Source organism: Hyla sarda, chromosome 9 (assembly GCF_029499605.1).
Source record: "Hyla sarda isolate aHylSar1 chromosome 9, aHylSar1.hap1, whole genome shotgun sequence".
In the NCBI taxonomy this organism is placed as follows: Eukaryota; Metazoa; Chordata; class Amphibia; order Anura; family Hylidae; genus Hyla; species Hyla sarda.
The window spans coordinates 4,769,448-4,784,553 of NC_079197.1; the positions used below are offsets into that span (position 1 = coordinate 4,769,448).

Consider the following 15,106-nt stretch of genomic DNA (forward strand, 5'->3'; position numbering starts at 1 on the left):
ATCTTTCTGGGTACTGTAGTCCTCCCATTCCCCGTATTACCCTGGTTGCCCGTCTTTGAACCCTCTCCAGCTCCACTATATCTTTCTTGTACACTGGTGCCCAGTACTGTACACAGTATTCTATGTGTGGTCTGACCAGTACTGTACACAGTATTCCATGTGTGGTCTGACCAGTACTGTACACAGTATTCTATGTGTGGTCTGACCAGTACTGTACACAGTATTCTATGTGTGGTCTGACCAGGACTGTACGCAGTATTCTATGTGTAGTCTGACCAGTACTGTACGCAGTATTCTATGTGTGGTCTGACCAGTACTGTACACAGTATTCTATGTGTAGTCTGACCAGTACTGTACGCAGTATTCTATGTGTGGTCTGACCAGTACTGTACACAGTATTCCAGGTGTGGTCTGACCAGTACTGTACACAGTATTTTATGTGTGGTCTGACCAGTACTGTACACAGTATTCTATGTGTGGTCTGACCAGTACTGTACGCAGTATTCTATGTGTGGTCTGACCAGTACTGTACACAGTATTCTATGTGTGGTCTGACCAGTACTGTACACAGTATTCTATGTGTGGTCTGACCAGTACTGTATGCAGTATTCTATGTGTGGTCTGACCAGTACTGTACACAGTATTCTATGTGTGGTCTGACCAGTACTGTATGCAGTATTCTATGTGTGGTCTGACCAGTACTGTACGCAGTATTCTATGTGTAGTCTGACCAGTACTGTACGCAGTATTCTATGTGTGGTCTGACCAGTACTGTACACAGTATTCTATGTGTGGTCTGACCAGTACTGTACACAGTATTCTATGTGTGGTCTGACCAGTACTGTACACAGTATTCTATCTGTGGTCTGACCAGTACTGTACACAGTATTCCATGTGTGGTCTGACCAGTACTGTACACAGTATTCCATGTGTGGTCTGACCAGTACTGTACAGAGTATTCCATGTGTGGTCTGACTAGTACTGTACACAGTATTCTATGTGTGGTCTGACCAGTACTGTACACAGTATTCCATGTGTGGTCTGACCAGTACTGTACACAGTATTCCATGTGTGGTCTGACCAGTACTGTACACAGTATTCTATGTGTGATCTGACCAGTACTGTACACAGTATTCCATGTGTGGTCTGACCAGTACTGTACACAGTATTCCATGTGTGGTCTGACCAGTACTGTACACAGTATTCTATGTGTGGTCTGACCAGTACTGTACACAGTATTCTATGTGTGGTCTGACCAGTACTGTACACAGTATTCCATGTGTGGTCTGACCAGTACTGTACACAGTATTCTATGTGTGGTCTGACCAGTACTGTACACAGTATTCCATGTGTGGTCTGACCAGTACTGTACACAGTATTCTATGTGTGGTCTGACCAGTACTGTACACAGTATTCTATCTGTGGTCTGACCAGTACTGTACACAGTATTCCATGTGTGGTCTGACTAGTGATTTGTACATCGGTAGAATTATTTCCTTGTCGTGGGCATCTATGCCCCTATTGATGCCCCCTGTGATTTTATTTGCCTTGGCAGCAGCTGCCCGACACTGGTCACTACAGCTAAATTTACTTTTAACCAAGACTCCCAAGTCCTTTTCCATATCAGTCGTCCCAAGTGTTCTCCCATTTAATAAATAATCCTAGCCCGAATTTTTCCTCCCTATGTGCATTAACTTACATTTATCAGTATTACCTAATCTGTCACTTCCCAGCCCAAACCTCCAACCTATCCAGACCCATTTGTAACAGTGTACTGTCCTCTATAGTGTTATCTACAATATACAGTTAACTGTCCCATCCAGATCCATTTGGCATCCCCCTCATCTGCCAACCGGGCAAACTTGTTGGGGTGTGCCAATTCAGGACCAGCCTCCCTGACACTTTTCCCTCTACCCATTTTACTAACTGTAACCCAGCTATTCAGGATTAAATTGAAAACTTTAAAATACCAATCAATTTTGTGCTTTAAAAACAACCCCAAATGGTAACAGTCAGACGGTTATTTAGTCAGACATAAGAGTAACGGATGATTCGCACAACACAGAGCTACAAGAAAAGATGGAGGGGTATATTACGCCGCACTTACCGGTTGTTTACTGCTGTTGGAGAAGTCCGTTTATATGGTGTCTTAGTATTTATTTTGTGTTGCTGGATAGGTATTTTGTGCTCTGTTGGATTTGTTTTGTGTGGCTGAGAGTTATTTGGTACTGCACTGTAATATTTGGGGCTGCTGGAGTTGTACTTTGTGCTGTATTATCGTGTTTATTTAGCACTTAGGGGGAAATATTTTGTTCTGCACTGTGGCATCCTCGCTCTCCGTCGTCGCCATCACATCTTTACGCACGCCGCTCCTATTGGATGACGGGACGGCGTGCTGACGTGATGACGTTGATGGAGAGCACCGACGATGCAGGGGATCCCGAAGTGGACGCGCCGGAGCCCCGAGGACAGGTAAGTGATCGTCAGCGGACCACACGGGGCACCGTAAACGGCTATCCGGGGGCAGCAGAAGCAGTCTGCGCTGAGGGATAGCCGTTTATGCTATGGCCCCGACATACAAAAGCATCGTATGTTGATGCTGCCTTCAACATGCGATGGACTCTGAGAGGACATCGTATGTTGAAATGATCGTATGTCGGGGCCATCGTAGGTCACTGTATCCAGATAGCAAACCAGACGGAGCCAGATGACACAGATGGCAAGGAGCGGGGCCACGAACCCCACGCGTTCCGTCGCAAGCGACTTCCTCAGGGATAAGATTAGTTGTCCCAGTCTGATTTGTTCTCCACACTTTAAATCGCTACGTTATTGTTCATGTGTACAGTACATTAATTGTCTTGAACCACTTTTACTAATTTATTGGTGGGAATAAAATTCATTTGGAATATGTTGTTCTTGATATTTTTACAATTTGCCTAAAATATTTCCCATATTATCTTAGACCAGTAACGTCTCTACAAGTTACGTCTATGCGCTCTTATATAATGAGGGGAGAACAGCTGATGTCAGCTGTTATGAGCTCTGGTAACTTCTGTGACCTAAAGAAATTTCTGCCCCGTTGCGCCCCATCCTTTTTACTATGAAATGTAACTGTACCCGTTTTCACTACTCTGTGGAATGTGTGGCTTCTGTACAGAAAAAATGTGTTTCTGCTGGAAAACTCTGTTTATACTGATTGGTTTCTCGCTATAATTGACAACAGCTGGAATGTATTTAACTTAAAAAAAAAATTTTGTCTAAATTTTTATACTTGGAGATTCAAAAACTCCACATTGAATGCGCCTTTATTACTATTCTAGGCAGCATTAAAGGGGTACTCCGGCGCTTAGACATCTTATCCCCTGATCTTATCGCCGCCGCTGGGGACCCCCGTGATCTTGCATGCCGCACCCCGTTTAAAATCAGTCCCCGGAGCGTGTTCGCTCCGGGTCTGATTACTGTCGATCACGGGGCCGGAGCGTTGTGATGTCAAGGCTCCACCCCCATATGACATCATGCTCCGCCCCCCTCAATGCAAGCCTATGGGAGGGGGCATCACGCTCCGCCCCATCAATGCAAGCCTATGGGAGGGGGCGTCACGCCCCCTCCCATAGGCTTGCATTGAGGGGGCGGAGCGTGATGTCACACGGGGCGAAGCCTTGACATCACAACGCTCCGGCCCCGTGATGTACAGTAATCAGACCCGGAGCAAACACGCTCCGGGGACTGATTTTAACGGGGTGCGGCGTGCAAGATCACAGGGGTCCCCAGCGGCGGGACCCCCGCGATCAGGCATCTTATCCCTATCCTTTGGATAGGGGATAAGATGTCTAAGCACCGGAGTACCCCTTTAAGGTTCACCTGTGAGGCCGGCAACCACATCAGCCAACTTAGGTGGGGCTTATAGTCTCCCTCCTCCCATTGTATGTGTGCTTAGCCATACTGGTGGGTATCTGGGGGGAGGCTGTGAGCCGCCCTAATGCTGCTGTAATTGCCCACTGGCCCCTGGTTTTGCTTATCACGCACAGACAGGTAGGTTAGTGTTAGGTCCTGTGCCACTTGAGAAACCTTGGCATTGGAGTGCGGGCTCAGGTATGTCAGGATATACTGGCGAATGTCTCAATTTTAACATCAGTGTTGAGGGATAGCCAATGTTATTATCTACATCTACCACAGAAGTGACCTAAATTCTTGTATTTTATTCTAATTGTTACACATCCGCAGCGTCTATCTGGTGTAGGAGGCCATTGTGGCACTTGTAGTCTGTTGCAGGCATCCCCAATTGTATGCATTTTTATGCTGGGGATCGCCCTTAGCAATGGACCACAAGGGCAGGATCTGCTCCTCGAGTATATATATGCACAACTGCATTTGGGGTTGAGCACCTCCTGCCAGTTGCTCTTTTTTTGTCGGAATGTATTTAACAAAGGGAATGACCAGCTTGTGGGAATTTTTATCTTTTATAAAAGTTTTTAAAATATGATTCAATAACTATATGAACTGTATGTATCCCTATAAATGTAGAAACAAATTTTCACAGCCCTTTAGGAGAATACGTCAGTGCCTGTAGGAGAAAGGGGGGCGAAGCTATGCCATAGCATAACGCGCTTAGTATAGCATCAAGCGTTCATTGTATACTGTGAAGAATGACAGAAGCGAGAACAGCTGCCGTAAAAGTATTTTAGTCCACATATTACACTGGGGCCCCACACTATAAACATTCACATCCAATTAGGAGACTACGTCAGTGACTGCGGGAAAAATGGGGGGCATGGAAGGGGGTGTGGCCTAGTGATGGTAAGGGGCATGGCCTAATGTGGCTCTGTTAGAAAAGGAAGGCACCTGTCACTTTACTTCAAGTGGGCGGTTTAACAAAAGGTATCCCCCCCCCCCCTCACTACTGCCGACAGTAATAAAAATGTAGAAAGGGGCCATTTAAATGTAAAAATAATATGTTGACTAAAATGTGTGTGTGTCTGTGTTTTTAACTTTTTTCACTTTTTTTCTTTACATTTTTGTAGGTAGTACTACTACTCCCATCATGGAACGCTTTTCCATGATGGGAGTAGTAGTACCTGTACTAATTGACAGATCGCAGTGGGTGTCACTTCTGACACCCGCTGCGTTCCTCCGGCATAAGCTATAGAAGCATCGGCAGCCGCACTTGTCTGGTCCCCTGACCGCACTATACTCCGCTGTGATGTGAAGTTCACACATCACAGATTCATATTTCCCGCTGAGAGCTGTGATTGGCCGGAAGGTGTTGGCCACTCAGAGATCTGACACCTGTTGCGATCCTCCTGATGTGAATTTCGAGACTCGTGAATTTCGTGCTCACAGCTACAGAGCCGGGAGAACAGCTGATGCTGAGCAGTAGATATACATTGTATATCTACTGCCCAGAAAGAACTTTCAGTGAGCCTGCTATGTGTATACACTATACACATTGCTGGCTCACCTAACCCCTTGCTGAGTTGTATGCTATGCACCAGCCCGGAAAGGAAAGAGTTAATTTACTGCATTCCTCCGGCATAAGCTATAGAAGCATCGGCAGCCGCACTTGTCTGGTCCCCTGACCACACTATACTCCGCTGTGATGTGAAGTTCACACATCACAGATTCATATTTCCCGCTGAGAGCTGTGATTGGCCGGATGGTGTTGGCCACTCAGAGATCTCAGCGGCATATACGAAACTGTGATGTGAAGATAACCTCACATCACAGCAGAATACAGTGCCGGGCAGGGGACCAGACAAGAGCGGCTGGTCGCCGCTTCTATAGCTGATACCATAGGATCGCAGCGGGTGTCAGGAGTGACACCCGCTGTGATCTGACCTTAACTGCAGGTACTACTACTCCCAACATGGAGCACACTCTGAATTAATAGACAGATCGTAATGGGTGTAAGAAGTGACACCAGGGCCTTCTGTCTATTAGTACAGATACTACAGCTCCCAGCATGGAGCAGAGTGTGCTCCATGTTGGGAGCAGTAGTACCTGCAGTGAGGAACAGATCACAGAAAGTGTCACTCCTGACACCTGTTGCGATCCTCCTGATGTGAATTTCGAGACTCGTGAATTTCGAGACTTGTGAATTTCGTGCTCACAGCTACAGAGCCGGGAGAACAGCTGATGCTGAGCAGTAGATATACGTTGTATATCTACTGCCCAGAAAGAACTTTCAGTGAGCCTGCTATGTGTATACACTATACACATTGCTGGCTCACCTAACCCCTTGCTGAGTTGTATTCTATGCACCAGCCCGGAAAGGAAAGAGTTAATTTACACTGCTGGACAGTGTACTTTAACCCTTTGGGTGGTATACAATATATACAGCTATATATAGATAGCTGTATATAGTGTATACAGAAGATGAAGAAGTCCCCTTACCTCCCTCCAGTCCCGACTGGGTCTGTGTACCTCCGCCCCCTAGTGATGACGTCATTAGGAGGCGGAGCTTTAGACGGGAGCCAGGCTGGTAAGTCTGAGGCTCTGTTCACATTGTCTGTTTTATATAATGGGAACAGACCCTTCTGGCAGTGTCTTCCCAGACAGGGAGACTCCAGCTGCCAAAGGCTGTCTGGGCATGCTGGGAGTTGTAGTTTTGCACCAATTGGAGGCTCTCTGTTTGGGTAGTCATTGTTTTATGGGTGCTTTCCCCAGCAGAGAGCGCCAAAAATGTCCTAACCAATTTTTTTGTGTTTTTTTTTTTCTCATTTCAGATCCGTGTATGCAGAGGATTATGGCGGATTCGATGGATTACGGCGGATGAACTGGATTTTTTTCTTTAAGTAAAATGAGTAACGAGGGCTGTGGGGAGTGTTTTTTTAAATAGAATAATTTTTACCAATGTGTTGTGTTTTCTTTAAATTGAATTTTCAGGCTTAGTAGTGGAAGCCGTCTTATTGACAGAATCCATTACTAAGCTGGGGCTTTGCGTTAGCCCCCAAAAAAGCTAGCGCTAACCCCCAATTATTACGCCGGTACCAACAGGCCTGGAGCATCAAAAATGGCGCTCCTGGGCCTAGATGGTAACAGGCTGGAGTTATTTAGGCTGGGGAGGGATAGTAACAATGGTCCTTGCCCACCCTGGTAACATCAGGCTGTTGCTGCTTGGTTGGTATCTGGCTGTGAATAAAAATATGGGGAACCTTATGCGTTTTTTTTTTTTTTCATAAATATATATTTTTTTAAATGCACAGGGTTCCCCATATTTTTATTCACAGCCAGATACCAACCAAGCAGCAACAGCCTGACGTTACCAGGGTGGGCGAGGACCATTGTTGCTGGCCCTTCCCAGCCTAAAGACAGCCTCCCCTATTAAGCCTGAAAATTCTATTTAAAAAAAAACACAACACGTTGGAAAAATTATTTTACTTTAAAACACTCCCCCCACAGCCCTCGTTAACCATTTTATTAAAAGGAAAAAAATCCAGTTCACCCGCAGTAGTCCTCCGAATCCGCTGTAATCCTCTGCATTCACGGATCTGAAACGAGAAGAAAAAAAAAACACAAAAAAATTAGTTAGGACATTTTTGGCACTCCGCTGGGGAGAGCACCCATAATGCAATGTCTTCACAAACAGGGAGCCTCCAATTGGTACAAAACTACAACTTTCAGCATTCTGGGAGTTGTAGTTTAGAAACAGCTGGAGTCTCCCTGTCTGGGAGGACTCTGCCAGAAGGGTCAGTTCACATTATACAAAACGGACAATGTGAACAGAGCCTCACACCTTTACCAGCCTGGCTCCGGTCTGTAGCTCCGCCCCCTAATGACGTCTTCACTAGGGGCGGAGCTAAACTGACCCGGCGGGGACAGGGAGCGAGGGAGGTAAGCGGATCTCGTCTTCTGTATACACTATGGGGGAGATTTATCAAAACCTGACCAGAGGAAAAGTAACCAATCAGATCGCTGCTTTCATTTTTCAGAGGCCCTTTCAAAAATGTAAGAAGCGATGGTTGCTATAGGTAACTCAGCAACTTTTCCTGGCTCAGCATCCGACCCAGCGTAGTACCATGAAGACAGTGAGAAAACTGCCACAAGGGACAAAACTGTCTGTTTCCACACACCAGGAAAAACGCCAGAAAAACTGTCAAAACGCAGTGAAAATCCGTGGCAGTTTTACCGGCAGTTTTTCCTGGTATTTTTCGGCTGGTGGCAAAAAAAACCTCAGTGGAATCGTAGCCTCACACAGGGCCCACTCTATATCATTTACCTTCATTTAGGACCCCAACCTGTGTGTACAGTCAGCGAATATGGGAGAAAAGGGGGCGGGGCAGCTGTCACTTTGCTTCCGGTGGGCGGTTTGATAAAACATGTCCGCCCCCACTACTCCCAGGATAGGGAAGTATGGACTAACCTGCTTTATATATTGTTGTATGGAATAATGTCCTCACTGCGTCCATAGGTGGTGGTGGGGGAGTTGTCTCTATATATATACTCTATGGGGGAGATTTATCAAAACCTGTGCAGAGGAAGAGTGGTGCTGTTGCCCATAGCAACCAATCAGATTGCTTCTTTCATTTTCCACAGGCCTCTTTAGAGGCCTGTGGAAAATGAAAGAAGCAATCTGATTGGTTGCTATGGGCAACTGCACCACTCTTCCTCTACACAGGTTTTGATAAATCTCCCCCAATGTCCTCATGATCTACACCTATTCCCTTTGCTAGAGACATTATGAGGGAGAGTTATCAAAACCAGTGTAGGGGAAAAGTTGCCCAGTTGCCCCTAGCAACCAATCAACCCCTAGCAACCAATGAAAAATGAAAGAAGCCATCTGATTGGTTGCTATGGGCAACAGGGCAACTTTTCCTCCGCACAGGTATTGGTGAATCTCCCCCACATTGACATTTTTGGTGGGCTACGAAGCCAATGACTTTAGTCACTCCAAAACCAATATTGTAACTTGAGTGACCACAAATCATAGACCGAGAGACGTAATAGAGCAGTGGTCTCAAACTGTGGCCCTTCAGATGTTGCAAAACTTCAACTCCCAGCATGCCCGGACAGCCGTTGGCTGTCCAGGCATGCTGGGAGTTGTAGTTTTGCAATGTCTGGACGACCAGAGTTTGAGACCACTGCACAAGAGGGTGAGATGAGAGGGAAGCCTTGATTTACTTTTCAGGGACAGTGTGGATCCTCTGGAGAAGGAAGACAGGCTTTTAACTGTCCAGGCATGCTGGGAGTTGAAGTTTCGCAACATCTGGAGGGCCACGGTATGGGACCACTAGAGAGCAACTAGCGGCCAGCCTGCCAACTAGAAGAGTGGTAAGTGAGACCCCCGCAATCAGACATCTTATCCTCTATCCTTTGGATAGGGAATAAGATGTCTAGGGGCGGAATACCCCTTTAATGACAAATTATTTATACACATATTTTATACATACATATGTGACTCAGGAGCTGAGCTCATGTCTTATCAGCAGCCGACACTCACCCGTAATGACCAACATAAGCGATAATTCTGATGTCGCCCATTTAACCCTTTAATATAATCAGAGCACAAGTCACAAGTTCATACCTACATTAAAATACCACATAATGTGCAACACACCAAAGATATATACATAATAACACCTGTTAAAAATACCTGGTAAACCCCCCCCTGGTGCGGAGAAATCCCCTCATTGGCTAATAATAGGTGCAATGGAGAATCAGCGCTCAAACAATCCAAGGGGACGCATTGGCGCTGGAACCTGAATTACATCCGGTCACGATGCGGAGCGGCAGAGGCCGGGGTGCGAACTCCTGGTCCTTGTTTTTCCTTTCTCCTTTTTTTTGGCCACAATACAAATACATGGCAGGGTATTGTTTCAGGAAATAGGATTTACTGTGCCAGGAAAATGGAAATAAAACAATACAAGAAAACTTAGAAAGATTAAAACATAATCATAATTATAACAAATAAATAAAATAAACAATAAATTACCACCCTTTCTCTATTATTAAAGCCTTCGTTAATATTAAGTATAATTGATCACTATGTCTGATACAATCCGAGCAATAAAGTTTTATAAATAAATATAAATATATATATATATATATATATATATATATATATATATATATATAGTTTTTTTGTCAAATCCCCTTTCGAAGAAATTAACCCCTTTTGGCCTTCCACCATTTAGGGTCCTCAATATCCCAAAGGTGAGACCTGCACCTATTGCACATTTATAGCACTGGTTCCTTCGCTGAATTCCTGGATCCGCAATGTTCCTGCTTCATGGTAAATGGAGCAGAAATTATCCAGAATTGGCACTTAAGTCGGCCGCAATTTGCTTCTTTTGGCAGATTCCAGGGGAAGAATCAACATGGTCAATGTTCCAGTCAGAATCCAGATCCATAGCGGAACTCCCATTAATCAATGAGATTTTGCACCAAGGCAACATCGGGGCAGAATTTCCTGGCAGATATTCCTCGGATACTCACCCTTGCAATTCTATAGTTTGAACGAGCCCCAATTGTCTAAGTCAGTGGTTCCCAAGGTTTTTTTTTTTGTCCAAGTATCCTTTAGCAGCTTATTTAAAAAAGTTATACCCCCATATAGTTGTAGACCCCTTTACCACCCTATATAGTTAAAGGCATTCCACTATATAGTTGTAGGCCCCCAAAACTACCCCATATAGTTATATGCACCCACACTGCCCCCTTATAGTATATATGCACTTATACTGCCCCCAAATAGTTGTATGCCCCCTCTGTGCCCCATATAGTTGTAGACCCCCACACTAGAGCCCAGCGCGGGACTGATTTTTTAATCCTGATCCCGCCCGCTCCCGTTGACCAATCTCGCCTATTCTCCTAGGGTGTTTGCTCCACTCCCGCCCGCTCCCACTAAAATGTTTGTTGAATGCCGCCTTCTCCCGTTAACGTAGGAATGTACAGACACTGGGGTGCAATGCTCTGCAGCCTGCACATACCCCTCATGTGTATAGCAGGGTGTGTATGTACATTCCTATACAGGTGGGGGGTATGTGCAGACTGCAGAGCATTGCACCTTAGGGTCTGTAGAAGACACTAGGGTGCAATGCTCTGCAGTGCACTTACCCCCATGTGCATAACAGTGCGGAGGCCCTGGCTGGGAGGATCACCGAAATGCAGTCACTTCCATACCCAGCCGGGGCCGCAGCAGGAGCACAGCGCACTTTGTTTGTTGTGTGTGAACATTGGTGGCAGCTCTCTGACCTACCGGGCTGCCAGGAGAAGATGGAGAGAGTACATTACACAATCCTCGAGGGCAGGCTGAGCTCAGCGGGCTCCACAAATAGTGGTGGTGGTGGTGGGGGAGGGGGTCAGCGGCAGGGGGAGGAGACAGTACTGGGAGGGGCACTGTAAGTATGAGACAAAGATAGCTGAATGAATAAATAAGTAAATAAATAATTAGTAAATAAATAAATACATAAATAATTAATTATTAATTAATAAATAAATAAATAAATAATTCAATAATAAAAAATTTTTTTTTTGGAAGGATCAGATTTATATGACAGCAGAATAATTTTTGCTTTCTGAACAAGCTGTATAAACAAGCAAACAGGCACAGCAATGGGGACAGGATTTGCACCCAACTTCGGCAAATCACGGTGCAAATCCTGTCCCCATTGCTGAGCCTGGGTGCTGGTTAAGAAATCATTAAGATATTTAGATAAATCTATAGAACTGTAAACACAATTGTTTTGCTTTGCAGGGAGTTCCAAAAATAGTACGAAACAGGGAGGTAACAGCAATAGGTTCAGTGATACAGAGAGACGACACTAAATGTTATGCAAATACAGCAAAAAGAAAGCATAGTGATGAATGTATAATAGGTACTAAAGAATACAGAGTATAAAAAAAAGTAGTGACTTAATTTGGGGTCAGGTCGGGCCCTTGGGTAGTTCATACGTTGTGCGCGACAACTCCCAAGATGTAAAAGATAGTAGTGAATAGGGCTGGGCGGAATATACCGGTTCATACCGAATACCGAAATTTTTGTGCTGCACGATATGAATGTTTCCCCATACCGCAATACCGGTTTGGCCCCTCCCCCTTGGGAATGAATTATCAGCGCAGCGCAGTGCTGTCCCCACATCTGGGAACTAATCATATGTGACCCGCCAGCGCTGTGCTGCTCCCCCCCCCCCCAATTAATTATCAGCCCAGCGGGGTACTACTCACATATATCACCCGCAAGCACTGCCTTCCTCCTTTTTTGTTGCAGGCCGCCGGTGCTGAAACTCTATACTGTAAGCCAGTGGTCTCCAACCTGCTGACCTCCAGCTGTTGCAAAATGCTGGGAGATGTAGTTTTGCAACAGCTGGAGGTCAGCAGGTTGGAGACCACTGGCTTACAGTATAGAGTTCCAGCGCCGGTGGCCCGCAACAAAGAGGAGGAAGGCAGTGCTTGCGGGTGACATATGTGAGTAGTACCCCGCTGGGCTGATAATTAATTGGGGGGGAGCAGAACAGCGCTCACAGGTAACATGATTTGGTGGGGAGGGGGAGCAGAACAGCGCTCGCAGGTAACATGATTTGGTGGGGGGGGGGGAGCAGAGCAGCGCTCGCAGGTAACATGATTTGGTGGGGGGGGGGAGCAGAACAGTGCTCGCAGGTAACATGATTTGGTGGGGAGGGGGAGCAGAACAGCGCTCGCAGGTAACATGATTTGGTGGGGGGGGGGAGCAGAGCAGCGCTCGCAGGTAACATGATTTGGTGGGGAGGGGGAGCAGAACAGCGCTCGCAGGTAACATGATTTGGTGGGGGGGGGAGCAGAGCAGCGCTCGCAGGTAACATGATTTGGTGGGGGGGGGGGGAGCAGAACAGTGCTCGCAGGTAACATGATTTGGTGGGGAGGGGGAGCAGAACAGCGCTCGCAGGTAACATGATTTGGTGGGGGGGGGGGAGCAGAGCAGCGCTCGCAGGTAACATGATTTGGTGGGGGGAGCAGAACAGCGCTCACAGGTAAATTAATTTGGTGGGGAGGGGGAGCAGAACAGCGCTCGCAGGTAACATGATTTGGTGGGGGGGAGCAGAACAGTGCTCGCAGGTAACATGATTTGGTGGGGGGGAGCAGAACAGTGCTCGCAGGTAACATGATTTGGTGGGGGGGAGCAGAACAGTGCTCGCAGGTAACATGATTTGGTGGGGGGGAGCAGAACAGCGCTCGCAGGTAACATGATTTGGTGGGGGGGGAGCAGGGCAGCGCTCGCAGGTAACATGATTTGGTGGGGGGAGCAGAACAGCGCTCACAGGTAAATTAATTTGGTGGGGAGGGGGAGCAGAACAGCGCTCGCAGGTAACATGATTTGGTGGGGGGGAGCAGAACAGTGCTCGCAGGTAACATGATTTGGTGGGGGGGGAGCAGAACAGTGCTCGCAGGTAACATGATTTGGTGGGGGGAGCAGAACAGTGCTCGCGGGTCACATGATTTGGTGGGGGGGAGCCACCCCAACGTCGTTTTGCTTTACGCTTCCTCAGGGAATTCCCTGAGGAAGCGTAAAGCGAAACGATGTTGGGGTGGCGGTCTCTCTCGGTAAGGGTTCTCCCAGACTACGCTGACACTGTGCTGCATTGTACCTACCAGTGCTCTTGTTTTTTGGCAGATGGGCGCTTTGCTTTGGCTGGCAGTTAGCCTGATGCACTTTGTCCCTTGCTTGCATTCCGCTGATATTGGCTTGGTGATGCAGCACCGTGCCCAGCATGTTAGTATACATCTCTCCTTTCTGTGTGTGACCCTAGAATAGTGTTTTAGCGGGACCCTTTATTGTTCTGTCCATGCCCAGGTGTGTCAGTGCTATCTATCCTTTAGCCAGTATATTTATACAGCACTTTAGCCTGCGATTCACACCTGGCAGGACAGGTTTATTGTAGTTTTCCATCACTCATTTTTATACGCCGACCCGAGATGCCTGTTTGTCCACCTGTACCTGTTCCCTTTTTAAAGGTTTTAAAGATTGTTTGTGTCTATTGGTAAACACTTTAATAAAGTTTGTACACTTTTGCATTAATATTCTTGTCTTAGTGCTTCATGGTTATCCTTATGTACCAACAAAAAAAACACTATGTGACAATTAGCTACTGTATGTGTATGGGAGCGTCCTCTGTATACTCCCTGGAAACTATATTATCTGCTACATGCAACAATTTATGAAAATTTGAGCAGTTGCCCATAGCAACCAATCAGATCGCTTCTTTCATTTTTGAAAGGCCTCTGAATGAAATGAAAGAAGCGATCTGATTGGTTGCTATAGGCAAAGGTCAAGTTTTGATAAATCTCCCCATATAAAACTACAAGAAATTAAAATGTTGCATCAATAAGTATGTAATGGAGATCAATCTTTATTAGAAATAATGAATAAAACCAACATATATTTATAAAAATACAAGAGAGATGTCAGTGACTGAAAAATAAACATAGTCGGGCACCAAGGGTGGGGGGTCCGGACAATATATAACCTCATAGTATGCAGAACCTGTACACGGACATTACACAGGGTGCTGACTGTGGCCCTAACAGTAAAGTGCATATGAACATCAAGGAACCCCAAGGATATGGGGAACCCTAATGAGAACGCCCATCATGACATCTATTTCAGATTCCCTCCCAGAAGACGGAAGTGATTGGGAAACAGATGTATTGTGCTTTGTGTGTGTGTTGGCTTTATCCATTATTTCTAATAAGAATTGATCTGCTGTAACGTTATTGTCTTGTAGGTTTATAGGTCATCCTTATACGGTAGTAGATGTTGTAGTTTTCTTCAGTGCCTCTTCTAGCTCAGGGCTACAGGTCACCACTAGAGGTATTATGGCTTTCTTTGTCCTTGTACCAGAGTTATGGCTTCTGAGGGTCCTGGTGGTTCTGAGGATTTGGCATCAGTTGAATTGGGGTTATCGCCCTAAACGTCCTTCCGAGATGTTGTAAGTATTCAACTCTATCTGCAGACCTGGCTGTAGACTATGGATTTTTAATGTGTTTCGTGTGGAGGCCGTCCCATCTGATCTGTGAGGGTCAATCAATAGGTTTTCGGTACAGAGACGTCTGTATTGTGTGGTTCTGAATTCTTATGGTTACGTCCAGGAAGTTAATTTCTTTATAGGAATTGTCCATTTGTTACATTTATGGTGGA

General features: G+C 46.0%; 1 protein-coding gene and 1 long non-coding RNA gene across 2 annotated transcripts in view; one reads left to right on the plus strand and one right to left on the minus strand.

Annotated features, from left to right (window-relative positions):
- SETX (senataxin) overlaps positions 1 to 8,486 on the minus strand; it is a 50,713-nt gene extending 42,227 nt beyond the window's left edge. Inside the window, exon 1 of the mRNA XM_056538394.1 lies at positions 8,360 to 8,486. The gene's annotated coding sequence lies outside the window, so the exon portion shown is untranslated. The remainder of the gene's footprint in view (positions 1 to 8,359) is intronic.
- The window catches only part of LOC130290579 (uncharacterized), a 102,458-nt gene continuing 95,054 nt past the window's right edge, over positions 7,703 to 15,106 (plus strand). The window contains exons 1-2 of the long non-coding RNA XR_008847637.1: positions 7,703 to 7,830; positions 9,125 to 9,267. This is a non-coding gene — a long non-coding RNA (uncharacterized LOC130290579). The remainder of the gene's footprint in view (positions 7,831 to 9,124; positions 9,268 to 15,106) is intronic.